The sequence below is a fragment of the Silurus aristotelis genome, assembly GCF_946808225.1.
Source record: "Silurus aristotelis genome assembly, chromosome: 24".
Classification (NCBI taxonomy): domain Eukaryota; kingdom Metazoa; phylum Chordata; class Actinopteri; order Siluriformes; family Siluridae; genus Silurus; species Silurus aristotelis.
In genome coordinates this window covers 19,749,954-19,767,453 of record NC_139597.1, presented here as the reverse complement: position 1 = coordinate 19,767,453, position 17,500 = coordinate 19,749,954, and the positions used below count along the sequence as shown (strand labels likewise).

Sequence of the window (17,500 nt, the reverse complement as noted above, 5' to 3'; positions counted from 1 at the left end):
GCCCTAGGAAGAAAAACCAGGAACTCATGAAACCATGAACCATGAACTGTGGACAGAGTACAACCGAGTCTGCCTTTTTATCTCTATTCATTAGGAAACACGCCACTGAGCCACAATTTTGGATTCTAAAGATTTTATTCTCAATGAGTGGAAATGACTGAGCAGACGTTTTATTTCTACAATCTTTTAATTTGCAGAAATCACTTGAAGGTTGTACATTTACATGTATGTAATGTTTGTTAATGTTTAATGAATCGTTAACAACTAACAATATTGCACTCAACACACTGAACACGTTTTTTTTTTTGGTCTGGTGGAAAATATTGCATGTTACTTACGTCTGTTGTTCTTCCTGGTGAAGATTTCAGGCGGATTTGAAGTTTCTTGGTTCACTGCTTATAAACAAAAGTACAAATAAAATGAAAAAGTGAAGCAACAGGTACAGAAGATATTTATTATATTTATTATCAGAAGAAATTCTTGGTTGTGAATAATGTTAGAATACTTGGTTTAAACTGTGAAGTAAACAAGTGTGACCATGAACATAATCAATATGTTGTTATGACCTAAAATCAACGACCTGTACATAATAATTCAGTAGCAGAAATATTAGTTTGGATGAACAGAGAACGGCTTCATGCTCGCTATGAGTCCTAGCAGGAAAAGAAAAACCAGGAAACGCTCTTCGATCTTTACCCCCACACCCCCCCCCCCCACCCTCCCAGTGTAATGTGAAAGAAAGATTTTAAAACACATTTTTAAAACCATTAATTGAAATGACTTGAACCTAAGCAACATATCTGTAATGAAAAAAAAACCTAAATGGAGTGGAAAAGCGACCACACAGAGTGCAGAAAAGAACCCTTCAGTAGAAGACAACCATTTAAACCACAACCTTCTTCTGACTTGTGTAACATCTTCATCTTACATTCATGATTTTATTTTAATTAAATATTTTTAGAATCAGATCACGACTTTAACACGACTATAATCACTAACATACAACATTAATTCAGGGTATTTCACACGATTCAGAAGGTTCACCATTTCTACATGTAGAAGAAATCGTGGGATTTTCCCCTCTGATTTTCTCTCCCCTGGTTCCCTCCCAGCATTCAGGGCTCACAAACTTCCAGCTGGAGAGAGTGAAGGCCACCACACACTTCCTCTGAGACACATGAAGACGACCACATCATCAAACTGCTGCTCATCCTGGTGTTGCTTTTTCTTTAATTCACATGGCTGAACTGTGAAACACACAGCAGGAAACTCTGAACTAAAGCATTTTTCCTCCAGCAGTTTGTGACCAGACGTGATGGTGCAAACGAGAAAAACACCACAGCATCATCTGAAAATACATCTTCTGCCAAAGGTTACTATGTGATGAGTAAAGTGGCAGGTGAGAACAACGACCACAATCCAGTTTATAGTACTGCAGCTCCCAAAAAAGTCCCCTAAGTATATTATATCTGTACTCTAGTCATTTGCAATCCATCATGGCCTCCAGTCTCTGTGTTCCTCACTCCTTCATCCTCAGGTGATTTGGAGACTTTTCCAGGAACCCTGTTGGGAATCCAATCTACAAGAATGTGATTGATTGTAGTAGGTGTGAAAGCACCCTGGTCCTGATCCTAACCCTGAACCTGACTGCAGTCTGTCTTCATTACCTGTGAAGTTCTGACCACAAGGGATGATTTCAGGAAACAGGTGCAGATTTACTCTACACAAGATCCCGAGATCACATCAGATCAGAATGGCAGATCAGACCAGTACATCTGCTCTCAGATGGATCGAGTGGAGTAGATCTATTCTCCTTCTTCCCATGCAGCTCTACATGTTCCACAGTTCAGCGTATCTGTGGCTGTAGTCTCACCACAGATACGGATGTAGTCTCGTCTCACCTTCAGTCCAGCGCGCGCGATCGCTACCTGCTCTTAAAGCGCGTGCGCGTGTCCGTGCAGGCGGAGCGTACCTGTGTGCGCGTTTCCGTGCGCGTGTCCGTGCAGGCGGAGCGTACCTGTGTGCGCGTGTCCGTGCGCCTGTCCGTGTGCAGGCGGAGCGTACCTGTGTGCGCGTGTCCGTGCGCGTGTCCGTGCAGGCGGAGCGTACCTGTGTGCGCGTTTCCGTGCGCGTGTCCGTGCAGGCGGAGCGTACCTGTGTGCGCGTTTCCGTGCGCGTGTCCGTGCAGGCGGAGCGTACCTGTGTCCGCGTGTCCGTGCGCGTGTGCGGGGGAGGGTGGTGATGAAGGTGCAGGGTGAAGGTCGAGGCTGAGCTCCAGTACACAGTTAAAGTTAAACTCATTTGTGTGTACAGTAAATCAGACTCTCTGTGATTCCTGCATCATCTTTTAAGCTCTTTCACAGGAAACTCACTGGATGACTTTGAGGAGCTTCAGATCAACACTGATAGGAACTCACTCACCTGCTCAGACCAGGAGCCGTCTCACCAAGAGCAAACTCTAACTGCATGTGTTCTCCTACACGGACATTTATTACTATTCCAGCCGTCTGAAACTCTCACACTGTGTCCTGATCTGCATCAGGGCTGAGGAGACTTCTCAGATATGAAAGTAATAGTACTGAGGATCAGAAGATCTCTCAATAACCTTTTTTTCTAGCGGTATTTCCTAAAATCTACAAGATTATGAGTGTGGATGAAAACAGATGGGAGTGAACAGGGGAGGAATTCTAATCAGGGCCACACTGCACAAAAGGAGACCCTGAAGCCTACAAATGCTTACCACACACCTCACCACACACCCCACCACACACCTCACCACACGCCCCACCACACACCCCACCACACACCTCACCACACACCTCACCACACGCCCCACCACACACCCCACCACACGCCTCACCACACGCCCCACCACACGCCCCACCACACACCTCACCACACACCTCACCACACACCCCACCACACACCTCACCACACGCCCCACCACACACCCCACCACACACCTCACCACACACCTCACCACACGCCCCACCACACACCCCACCACACACCTCACCACACGCCCCGCCACACGCCCCGCCACACGCCCCACCACACACCTCACCACACGCCCCACCACACGCCCCACCACACACCTCACCACACGCCCCACCACACACCTCACCACACGCCCCACCACACACCTCACCACACGCCCCACCACACGCCTCACCACACGCCCCACCACACGCCTCGCCACACGCCCCGCCACACGCCCCGCCACACGCCTTACCACACGCCCCACCACACGCCTCACCACACACCCCGCCACACGCCTCGCCACACGCCCCGCCACACGCCCCGCCACACGCCTTACCACACGCCCCACCACACGCCTCACCACACACCCCACCACACGCCTCGCCACACGCCCCGCCACACGCCCCGCCACACGCCTTACCACACGCCCCACCACACACCTCACCACACACCCCACCACACACCTCACCACACACCTCACCACACGCCCCAGCACACACCCCACCACACACCTCACCACACGCCCCACCACACGCCCCACCACACGCCCCACCACACGCCTCACCACACGCCCCACCACACGCCCCGCCACACACCTCACCACACACCCCACCACACACCTCACCACACACCCCACCACACGCCTCACCACACGCCCCACCACACACCCCACCACACACCTCACCACACGGCCCACCACACGCCTCGCCACACGCCTCGCCACACGCCCCGCCACACGCCCCACCACACATCTCAATACATGCCTCACTACACGCCTCACTACACGCCTCAATACACGCCTCACTACACGCCTCACCACACACCCCACCACACACCCCACCATACACCTCAACACACACCTCAACACACACCTCAACACACACACCTCACCACACGCCTCACCACACACCTCAATACACACCCCACCACACACCTCACCACACACCTCACCACACACCCCTCCATACGCCTCACCACACGCCTCACCACACGCCTCACCACATGCCCCACCACACGCCTCACCACACGCCTCACCACACACCTCATTACACACCTCACCACACACCTCAACACACACCTCACCACACACCTCAATACACACCTCAATACACACCTCACTACACACCTCAATACACACCTCACTACACACCTCACCACACACCTCAATACACACCTCAATACACACCTCACTACACACCTCAATACACACCTCACTACACACCTCACCACACACCTCACCACACACCTCACCACACACCTCAATACACACCTCACTACACACCTCACTACACACCTAAATACACACCTCACCACATGCCTCACCACACACTTACTCACTCACTCACACACACACGGTGGCTTTAAATGGATTATCAGGTTTCTCACTTCAAGGGAATATCAGATTTGAATAAACATCACAATTCTATTCACTGAATAAAGATTAGTATATATATATATACAGTGGTACCTCGACATACGAGTTGAATTCGTTCTGTAAACTTGCTCGTATGTCAATTTGCTCGTATTTCAAAGCGAATTTCCCCATTGAAATTAATTGAAATGCCATTAATCCGTTCCAGCCCCCAAAATGCCCCCCAGTTGTTTTTGTTACGTGTTTTTGAATAAGAAAAATGTATTTATAAATGACAAATATTGTTACAGAGAATGTAAAGATATAATAAGGTTTTATTCAGTGTATTTTCCTTGGAGATGAGACGACTTGAGCTAACAAAACCGCTGGTGGGTGTGTGTGTGTGTGTGTGTGTGTGTGTGTGTGTTTGTTTGTGTGGAGGGGGTGTATAGGCGATAAACGGAGGCGTAGGGAAAACTCGTTTTTTACTATCACTCCTGCACACTACGTATCCCTATACTTTAAAATTTTAACTTTTTCTTCTTTGCTTATCTTAATTTTGTCACAATCTTCGCTTTCTGGCTTCGATTCGCCATCTAGCAGCAACGTCTCGAGCTCGTACCTCAAGTTTTTGCTCGCGTATCAAAGCAAAAAATCGACCGAGTGACCGCTCGTATCTCGGAAAACTTGTACGTTAGGGCACTCGTATGTGGAGGTACCACTGTATATATGTTTTTATATATATATATATATGTTTATTTGACACAAATCCACTTCCTGTATGTTATTTGTATTTCTCTGAGGAATATTAGATTATGACCCTCTGTGTGTGTTTCGCTCTGAGGAGATCAGACTGGGCTGGAATTTTTGGAATGTCCTGTGATGCAGAAGGAGTTTCTAATGAGGCGCGGCAGGAAACTGGAGCTGTTCTGTATTTAATCTTTAACACCAGCTGAATCTGAAACAAACCGCTAAAAATTTTCTTTTTTACATCTCGTTATGAGCACTATGAGCACACACACCCTGCATCTTGTGTAGAAACGTAAGTGTTGTGAAAACATTTCACTTTGTCATTCCTGCCCTTTTATTACGGGTCACCAGGTGTAATGTTTACAAAGATAACATTCACACCGACATGACCGTGTGTGAACATGGAGCATTTTCCCAACGATTCTCAAATATATAATTGCGAATGACACTTTGACACACTTGCACACGTTAGAGTCACGTGAGTGTAAAGCGCTGTGATATTGACATTAAAATATGTATTTAGTGAAAAATTTTTATTAAATAAAATTAGCTCTTAATAAAAGTCTATTCAAGGCCTATCTCACTTTACAGCACAAAGAAACAATAAACGCTGCAGGCAGAGTGCTCACACACACACACACACACACACACACACACACACACACACACACACACACACACACACACACACACACAGTGTGTACTGAACTACAGCAGGTTGTAGAACAGGAAATTGGTTGCATGTATTTTTAGGTCATTTTTTTCTCTGCAAATAAAATATTGAAATATCACATTTTATTAGGAACACCTGCACATTTATGCTGTAATGCAATCAGCCAACTGATTCAGGTTACTGATGAAGGTCTCCACATGTCCTTATTCTTTATATTTTAAACTGTAGAAGATCCTTTCTCAGGAAAGAGTAAAGTTCTGAAACTGCTGGATCATTAATTTATTTTGGACCCATCTCCGGCCCCTTCCAGCCTCTCTTGTACGTTTCCCAGGTTCCTGCTTAATTTACTCAATTGAAACTGCTTCAGAATAATCGCATTTGCAACATGAAGTGAAAAAACATTTTGTGTTTGCGGTGTTTTTACAGGTCAGGTCACAGTGGATTTACACAGCATTGTTTTGGGATTTATTTGGACTGAAGTCGGAATTTAAGGTATATTGAGGTAAGTTTTGCTAACAGGTTTTTCTTCGCTTATCCCAGCTTACGCTCACATTGGTTCCAAGAGCCAATTCAACTGAATGGTTGGAAGTCCAATTCTAACTAATGAACATAATGATATTTTACTTCCAATTTATTTATTAATAAACAATGTTGACTAAGTCATGTACATTACTCAAACAAACTAAGTGATGCTTTCAGCCAAAACTAATTTTGTTTAACTGTTTTACATGAAAACATTCAATAATTTTACAATGTTTTTACTTTTTAAATTTTTTTAATAACAATTTGCTTTCCTTAATTGTGCATTTGGCCTGACCACTTAATTCAGCAGGATTTTGACACATATTTCTATCACTTCAGCAAAATTACATTAATTATAATTTCCAACAATGAATAATATCAGGCATGGAGAACAGAAACGCGGTGGTGGTCGTGTCAGCATGGGCTTGTATTGTAGACCTTCACACAACTGAGCAGTATTTCACTTCCTGAAGAGGAGAGTGAAGGGAGAAACACAGATGGAACAAGCTGCTAGATACCAGCAGAAACCTCACAGAAGAAGAATAAAGAAGTTGAATGCAGAGGGCAGTGGATTTCTGTGTTCTCTTTTCTCACATATAAGAAAATAAAGACTGAAATTTAAATGTTTTAATTTTCAGGTTTTGCTTTTAAATCATTCAGTGATTAGTGAAGTAAAGAGTTTTCCACACTGTTCCAGTATTTCAGACTGTATGTTATTAAATTAATCTGTCCATGCACAAAACCACACTGTAAACAGACACTGTAAACACACATTGCAAACACACTGTAAACAGACACCGTAAACACACACTGTAAAAACACACTGTAAACACACATTGCAAACACACTGTAAACACACTCTGTAAACAGACACTGCAAACACACAGTATTTTACAGTGTGTTTACAGTATGTGTTTGCAGTGTGTTTACAGTGTGTTTTTACATTAAAGTGTGTCTTTATACACACAAGCACACACTGTAAACACACACTGCAAACACACTGTAAACATACACTGTAAAAGCACACTGTAAACATACACTGTAAACACACTGTTAACATACACACTGCAAAAATACTTTAAACACACACTGTAAACATGCACTGTAAAAATACACTGTAAACACACTGTAAAATATACTGTAAAAACACACTGTAAACACACATTGCAAACACACTGTAAACACACTCTGTAAACAGACACTGCAAACACACAGTATTTTACAGTGTGTTTACAGTATGTGTTTGCAGTGTGTTTACAGTGTGTTTTTACATTAAAGTGTGTCTTTATACACACAAGCACACACTGTAAACACACACTGCAAACACACTGTAAACATACACTGTAAAAGCACACTGTAAACATACACTGTAAACACACTGTTAACATACACACTGCAAAAATACTTTAAACACACACTGTAAACATGCACTGTAAAAATACACTGTAAACACACTGTAAAATATACTGTAAAACACATTGTAAACTGTAAACACACACACACACACACACACACACACACACACACACACACACACACACACACACACTGTAAACCACACTTTAAACAGACACTGTAAACACACACACACACACACACACACACACACACACACACACACACACACACACACACACACACTGTAAAAATACTTTAAACACGCACTGTAAACACACACACTGTAAACACATACTGTAAAACACACTGTAAACATGCACTGTAAACACACATACTGTAAACACATACTGTAAAACACACTGTAAACATGCACTGTAAACACACATACTGTAAACACATACTGTAAAACACACTGTAAACATGCACTGTAAACACACATACTGTAAACACATACTGTAAAACACACTGTAAACATGCACTGTAAACACACACTGTAAACATATACTTTAAAACACACTGTTAACATACACTTCAAACACACTGTAAACTGTAAACAACACACACACACACACACACACACACACACACACACACACACACACACACACACACACACACACACACACACACACAGTTAACACACTTTAAAAACACACACTGTAAACACACACACACACACACACACACACACACACACTGTAAACACACTGTAAAAATACTTTAAACACACACTGTAAACACATACTGTAAAACAAACTGTAAACATACACTTCAAACACATTGTAAAACTGTAAACACACACTGTCAACACACTGTCAACACACTTTAAACACACACTTTAAACACACACTGTAAACACACACACACACACACACACACACACACACACACACACACACACACACACACACTGCAAACACACTGTAAAAATATACTGTAAAACACACTGTAAACACACACACAGACACACACACACACACACACACACACACACACACACACTGTAAAAACACACTGTAAAAACACACTGTATATACACACACACACACACACACACACACACACACACACACACACACACACACACACACACACACTGTAAGAACACTGTAAAACACTTTGTAAACATACATTATAAACACACTCTGTAAACACAAACTGTAAACACACACTCTTATTAATGTATTGGAATTAAATCCTAATTTCCTTTGTATTTTATAAACAGTACTCTGAACATCATTCTGTATCAATGAGCAGCACAACACAAACACAAAATCAACCATGTTTGGAGGTAAACATGTCCATCTGATTGCACTGTTTACCCACAAACTTTGTGTGTGGAGCGAAGCTGGAACTACATAAAGACAACTTCTGGTAGAAAATTGTCCCACTCCTGATTTGTATCAGCCGCCCTGATGCCTGCAGGTTTAATAACATTTAACTCGGCTATGCTGTTATGTAAATTGGTCCACACACTCAAGGAGAAAAGGTGAAAATCCACATTAAGCTTTTTTTTTCACAGTTTGCAATTAATATGGTTTGGTCACCACCCTAAAAAAATTCAATTCAAAGAAATTCCACTTCTACTCCATTTATTAATCTTTAGTAGCTACTTTGTCCTGGTCAGGGCTGATCTGGAACCTATCCTGGGACTGCAATGAACAATGTGGAAATACAGAGGAACATGAGCAGATCATTGTGCACACACAATCTGACCTGAGGGCATTTTAGTGTGTTACTGGCATTTATTTAGACTTTATTACAGCCACTCAAGGATGGTGTATCTGTGAGGTGAGAATGCTCCACCTGGTCCACTGCATCACCCTGCTTTACTAAAGAACTCAGTGTAAAACATGTATTAAATAAGTGGAAAAGAACATTTCCTCTTACATATTTAATGCCTTATTATTATTATTATTATTATTATTATTATTATTATTATTATTATTATTATTATTATTATTTTTTTTTTTTTTTTATATATATATAATACTGTGTTCAGAATGAACTATTCCTGGTTCTCAGAATTCTTGTCAGTTTAGTTCATTTAGTTGATACACAAGGCCACAATTCCATTGGTGTTTTTTTTCAATCATTTATTTTAATTACTTATGGTGCTAATGGTGATTGTAAATTGCACAGTTGGATTTGTTGACAGTCATAATATATTCCATCCAGTGGTTCTGTGTGGATAAGGGGCGGGTAATAATATTGATTGTTTTCGCCATAATGCTATTTCACGCTATTATACTGTTTACACGTGATGGACAGTTGTGTATTTCTGTATTATTCTATTTTTGTAAGCGGTGTGTGTTAGACAATAACGCTGATTCTGCTGCCCTCTGCTGTTACAGAGGAGTACTTCCACCGTCCCCTGTGAAAAGTCTCATCCAATTCTTCTGTACAGCTCAACTAATATAATCTCAAACTGATCTGTATAACTCTACTAATAAAATCAAATATACTGTCCAGTGAATGAAGGGTGAGAAGCCCATTCTGTAAGATAAGTGGATCTGTTTGAAGTTTCCTCCGTTCCGTGAGGAGCCAATATCAAACCTGTGGTCACATCTGAAAAATAATGAGACTGGTTTCCAATGCTATGGACAAGCGAAGAAGAAAGTCTTGTCTGATGAACCAATGAGATTCTGTTGTCTGAACAACTGGTTGATGGCAGTGACTTTCTCTCTGGAAGCCAGTTTGTTGGTGGAGATTCCAGGCGACATGGCTCTGCCAGACCTGAGGGACAGTCCATGTGGTTAACTGATGTAGAATGCATTTATAATGCATAATCACTAATCACTAATAATCACTATAATGCATTTATTTGTATTTGTGTGTTTTAAAACATTTTGATAAGATGATGAATGCAGATATATTTGTTCTTAGATCTTTCTAAAACATTGCTGTTAGGATGCTGACAATTGACCTTAAAAAAGTGTTTATATTTCACCCCTTGTAACCAGTAACCAGTATTCAGATGCAGTTCATGCAGTGCAGCATTGATGTGAGAGATCAACACTATTCATGTGTGTTTGCGTGTCCATGTTCTAATTCCACAATCCTGAACCTTTAGAACATGGACACGCAAACACACATGAATAGTGCTGATCTCTCACATCAATGCTGCACTGCATGAACTGCATCCGCTACCCACTGGTCCACAAACATGGTGTTGGTAAAATGATGGATTTATTATTTTCATTCTGTACTGATACACTTTTTTACTTTCCTTATTAACAGTGTAGCCTGAGAAACACTGACGGTGTTTTGGTTTGGAGCCTTGGAATAGCTGCTATCTGAAGTCACAAACACAACACCCTGAAAATATGGGCTGAAATTGTATTTACTTTATAAGTATTCAGACAAATAAGTATTTGAGTTTAGGACTTTATCTTTGAGTCTTCTTTTATAAAAGCAAGATTTGTGCAGTTCCTCCTGGCAGATCCGTTCAGACTCAGTCAGAGTGAATGGGTAGTTTATATAAACTGTCATATTTCAACTTCATCACCTCATTCCTGCCGCTGAGAAGCTAAACCACGCCTATGGCATTAGCAGTTAATGGCAGTTCATATAGCAGAAGGAATGAAGTAAAAATGTGACTTGTCTAATGATTGTGTTCAGTTTGGTACCTTCATGCGTGTGCTGATCCGTGTGCCAGGTGCTCTGAATCTTCTTCAGTATGCGGTTAATAGAAGACACCTGCATGAGTGTGGAAGGAATTCAGAAGTTTACATGAGATTAAATGTCTATCAAAACAAATGGTTCACATTAGATGAGAGTTCAGCAATAACCTGGTTTTCATCTCTACAGAATGCAAGGCTTCTTGGTCATTAAATTCCTACACACATTCTAGATATGGTTTCAAAAACACTATTTTTGTTGATTGTAAATCTGACATTATTTACCAGATGGTAGGATCACCAGTGCTGAGAGCAGCAGGACCTGAACCTTTTACTCAACTCATTTGTGAATCTACTGTTTTGCATTCAGTTTATAGAAGAAAACTTGGAGCTCACACTAGGAACTTTGTCAGCTCTGCACACATGTTCAGCTGAGAGCTTGTTGCGGATCTCCCATGCACAAAGGGTTGGACCGGAGCGTTTGTACTGCACGATAGTAGAGATCACGTGAGGAGTGAGGAGCCGTGGTCTGCTGCCTCCACTGGCTTTAGGGACCCAGAGTCCAGTGCAGCGATACCAGCGTAAGATCTTACTGACGCATCCACTAGACACCTGCAACATTACAGTATAACATTCCATTATCACCTCAGCTGCATTTCCTGAACTGAAACTGAAGAAACACCTTGCTCCAACTCCAACACACCTACAGGCTTCATGCACTGCACAGCTTCACATTTTTCCTGCTTTACACACTCACCACATCCAGGAACTGTGTATAGTGATTGATGTTTAGTGATTTAATTTGCAAGAGGAAACATTTGAAATGTGCAGATGTTCTCAGCATTGACTAGACCACAAGTCCACATCTGGATTTAATGAGCTGCAGTAGTTTATTTTAACCTTCACATTTAATCTGCAAGTGCTCCTAGTACCTTGAGAATCCTGGAGATGTCACATGGACGAACACCTTCTGATGCCAGCTCTATCATCAGCTTCCTTTTATATGCAGGCAGAGGACGACCATTCACAAACCTTCCTCCAAGCTGATTCAGGCTGCCTTCCTCTGAGAACACACACACACACACACACACACACACACACACACACACACACACACACACACACACACACACACACACACACACACACACACAGTGGTGTTTATATAAATCCATTCCCATGCAGTAAACACTGTGTTCATTACAGATCATAGGTTCATTTCCCTCACTTCGTTCTGTCACACAACAAGAAGTAGAAGAAGGATTATTATTATTATTATTATTATTATTATTATTATTATTATTATTATTATTATTAGAAGAAGAAGAAGAAGAAGAAGAAGAAGAGGAAGAATACACTTTACACTTGCAGAATGTTGAGATGGTACGTGAGGTTTATTATCACTAACCTTCTTGTGTCTGACTCGAGTCTATGCCGCACATCGCAGCTGCCTCGCGCGCGGATCCAGCTGCTGATACACAACAAGTTCCTTTTATTTCTCTGCGCTTTTTATAGTAAATATGAACAGTATAATAACTCCTCACCTTGCAGATATTCCTGGTTCCCTGAACAGACAGTGGTGTGTGTTGTGTTGTGCGCGTGCCCGTTGCGCGCTGGTGAGCAGGGATGTGCACGGTTCCCCAGTGAGCCTGCATGTGTCGCGCGCTCCTTCATCACCTCAACGCTTCTGATTGCAGTGCTGCAGCAGCGCCCCTTTAATATACTCCCCACACACACACACACACACACACACACACACACACACACACACACACACACACACACACACACACACACACACACACACACACACACACAAAAACACACACACACGCACGCACGCGCGCAAACAGCACGCACGAGCTCTCACCAACATCTCACTTCAGGTCATGAGCTGAAGATTTTACCGCTGGTGTGTGTGTGTCCAGAGTGTGTGTCCAGAGTGTGTGTCCAGAGTGTGCGATGGGAGCATGAACATGGGGCATTGTGGTGTCTTCTAGGATTCAGGATAATCCAATGGGATCAGAGTTATATGTAATGGCCCAAACAGTGCTCTCCGAATAGTGTGAAGAACATGTTCTTCTTGAGTTCAGTGATGCTGAATGATAAATCAGACAGGAGATGTTCTCCTTCCCAGTACGCGCTGGATTCTGCACTGGTGCACTCTTCAGAGCTCCTGCTAAACAAGATTTAAGATTTAAGACATTTCTGAGATTCTTCACACGTGTTTAAAGGATTATTTTAACACCATGATGAACACCAGAGCACGTGAGCGTGGAGCTGAGAGCTCTTGAGCATGGCGCATTCTCCTGAAGGTTATAGCGACGTTTCATTTTAAACAAACATTCGAAGATCTGCTCCGATGGCGACCATATGGTTAAGTGCTTCTGATAAATCACAGCTCCATCTCCAACCTCTTTTATTACATTTTCTTTGAAGGATGAGTAAATAGAGCCGGATGGTGCGAACACGGAGCGCTTGTGGTTTTATTCATAAAAAGCCGGAGGTGGAGAAAAGCTCCCAGATGTCCGAGGTCCAGGCTGCAGATACACCGCGCTGTAAAGCGCTTCAGAGGAAATATTTAGAGAGTAAATATTAGCGAGCTCGACGCCACGCGCACCGCGTATTTGGCCAAGTTTAATGACTAATTGGGCATCATTAGGGTCAGACTGCTCCGAGCCGCGACGCCGGAAATACAGAGCGGAATTTAAAATGCCATCTGGCTGAAATTACACATTAACTCCACCTTTAGCAGGATATTAGTGTAAATCTAAACCCTGTGGATTACATGGCTGAGGAAAAGTGTTCTGAATGTCACTGGAGACGAGAAGAAAACACACAGGATCATCACTGGGTTTCTACAGAGCTTTTCCTCCAGGTTATAATAAAGACACTGGAGTGTGTGAACGCGCAGTGCTGTATGGACTGAAAACACTGCAATCTCGGTATAAACTAAGATCTCTGTTTGCTCTGAAATCAGAAACGTTCTATCATGTTGAAGGAGTTGATTTGACCCCCACAGGCTCAGTAACTGCCCCGAAACCACCGCGTTTCTGTCGCGTAAACAGGCACAGAGAGCTACCCAAATGCGCACGAGCTCTCTCCGCGTTCACGGGTGTTTTTCTGGAGAATCCTACGCTCCTGAAAGCAAAGAAAACTTTCAGAATATCAGGTGCACTTTATCCACGCACACACACGGAATAAAGATGGAAGATGTGAAGGAAAAGTTTATTCTCTGAGACTTTACCTTGGGATGATTTTACACCGCACGTGCTCAGCAGTGCAAAACCCATTACTGTTTCAGATCTCACGTGGAAATGGGGTTTGATGCGTCTCTGAATGCTGAAAGCAAAGTCTGGTGTGGTGTATGTACATTAGTTCTTTATGTAAATGACCAACATTGTCTGTTTATAAACCACTGTGTTAGAACATTTCAGAACATGGAAAAGTGAGAAATTATATTTCACTCCACTAAATTCAGCTTCAGGTCGCGGATTTATTTCTCCAAATAAACACATAGACAAGTGCTGCACTTTTCACACGCGTGATAATAATAATAATAATAATAATAATAATAATAATAATAATAATAATAATAATAATAATAATAATAATAACCCTGAACCATATGAAGTGACGGGACAGAAGAACTTTATTTTTAACACATGGTTTTTGTGCGCGCGCTTTCGGCTCCAGATTTTTTTTGCGCGCGCGCGCTTTTCGCTTCAGCTGCACGCAATGAAGCTATCTTTCAACGAATATTGATTACTGTCCCGAGGAACATATCCGAGTCCCTCTGAGCTGCAGTGGATAGATCACTCAGAAACCTCCGAAGGATGAAGCTCCTGATGTTTCCCTCAGCGAGAGCAGAGCTCTTTTATTGTATGAGACTCACCTGAAGCCTCACCTCTTCATCAGTTTATATTCTGTCAAATATAAACCTTTAATGTGCATAATGGATTTAAATAAAAATACCTATATGAAACAATGATTAGTTTGGTCGAGAGACAGGCAGGAGTTTTCCATCATACACTAGTGTTTTGCTTACGGTTATACAGTGTACATATTTATTCACAGTGGTAGGATTGTGATCAGAGCTTCTGTGGTGTCACAAAACAAGCACAGGAGCCAAGTGACATCTGAATCTTGACTGTTTGTCTCCTCTTTATGGTAGGTTCTGCTGATGGACTTTATTCTGCTGATGGATTTATCCAGTCTGAAACGTTTTAGTGTGGATGGACTTCTGTTCAGTAGACATCAAGCCCTAGTAGGTGATGAATAGCATTTACCTGATTTACCTGACTGGCTTTAACTGGCTAAGTAGGTTTTTACTGGAGGAGTATGTGTTTAAAAGTCCACTTCCATTCTGCAGTTATCACATGAAATTAAACACCTTCTCTCCATTTTTAAGTGTTAATGTGGAAATGTGTGTATCTTGTGGAAAACTAATCCAAACACTGTGCATTATCACACTATACCACAAGATGGCAGTCACGAAATCTGCTGATATATTTTATTTTAGTTCATTCAAAACCGCAACACTGGAACATTGAGCTGATTACAGTTAGCTTTCATGTAGAACATCAGCAACTGCACACAATCATGTGTGCGGGTTTACGCTCACCAAGTTACACAGAACGCTACAGAAACTAAAGTACTTTCATGGTTGAATCTGTAGATAAACTTGTAGATGATGCTGATCCTGTGGTTGACACAGAATTTAGTCCTGAATTAGGCTTTGAGTTTCATGGGATTCCATCTGTATTGTCTTGTGTTGTAGATTCACTTCATCTTTATATATTTCAGGTACTGATTAGCATGTGGTGGCCATGTTGGTTAGAAATCTCCACATGGTTTTTATTTACAATCTGCTGTCAGAATCGATTGCAGAAGTCCAGGAAGCTTTGCGAAGGTTTTTATTTTTTTTATTGGGCCCTTGAGCAAGGCCCTTAACCCTCTGTGCTCCGGGGGTCCCTTATGAGGGAAATATCAAGGTCCGTCACGTCGGAGTGACGTGGGGCCGCCTTCCCGTGGGCTCACCACCTGCAGGAGGGACCGTAAGGGACGGTGCTGTGAGGATTGGGCAGCAGTCGAAGGCGGGGGTCTGTTTAGACTGCTGCCCCCGCGACCCGAATTACGGATAAGCGGGAGAAAATGGATGAATGAATGAAAGAACGATTGAATTAAATTGAATCCGGTTAATTTTCGGTAGAATCAGAGAAAGAAATACAGAGACGTAAAACATACAAAGTTTATTATAAAGATCCAAATGATTTGATATAATAACAAATTTATACTGATTATAAATAAAGTGTGTTATTTCCTCACGTCTACGGCATCCAACAACATTACTGCAAGCACATATTACCGACTAGCCACACACACACACACACACACACACACACACACACACACACACACACACACACACACACACACACACACACACACACACACACACACAAAGCCTGACTGACTGACACAGGCAAGACAAGACTGATATGACAACAACCTCTTGAATCTTGAATCATGTACTGATTTATAAAGTCCAGAGTTGTATGAACAGGTGATAAAAGTGAGCAATTTCGTGTGTTTCTGGTGTTTCTGGTGATCCAACAACGAACATATTAGTTCACAAAGTTCTCCAAATCCTCAGAAGAAAACAATTTCAAATATAGATTTGTACATTATATATCACATATGATACAGATATGCTGAAACCTGTCTGAGAAAACTAGCTTTATATTTTTGTTTCATGAATGAAGAGAGAGATTGGCTGTGATCAGAATATAGATCGAGTTCCCTTTACAATTCAGTGGAACATTTATACCTAATAAACATCAGTAACAAATATTAATTATAACCAATTGTCATTGTACCTTGAACAGCACTTCACCTAAAAACATGTTTGGGGAATATTGTGTTTCTGTACCTCCATTCTGCAGAAAGCTGTAGAAACATCTGCTCTCCATCAGAATTAAATAAAATCTTTTAGTAATTTGGTTGTACTGCAGAATTACATTAAACACTCACCTGTAGTGTAGAGACGGGGTAGAGACGGGGTAGAGACGGTGTAGAGACGGGGTAGAGACGAGGTGGGTCTGTCCGTGTGATCGCCCTCTGCAGATACTTTTTGGGGTAAGGGCTTCCTGGCTATTGAAAGGAGGAACAGCAAGCCAGACCGCAAAAAGACCCGAAAAGAACAAA

General features: G+C 42.2%; 1 protein-coding gene across 1 annotated transcript in view; it reads right to left on the bottom strand.

Moving 5' to 3' along the window:
• prr5b (proline rich 5b (renal)) overlaps positions 1-446 on the bottom strand; it is a 15,453-nt gene extending 15,007 nt beyond the window's left edge. Inside the window, exon 1 of the mRNA XM_083527896.1 lies at positions 339-446. The gene's annotated coding sequence lies outside the window, so the exon portion shown is untranslated. The remainder of the gene's footprint in view (positions 1-338) is intronic.
• Positions 447-17,500: the final 17,054 nt, after the last annotated feature.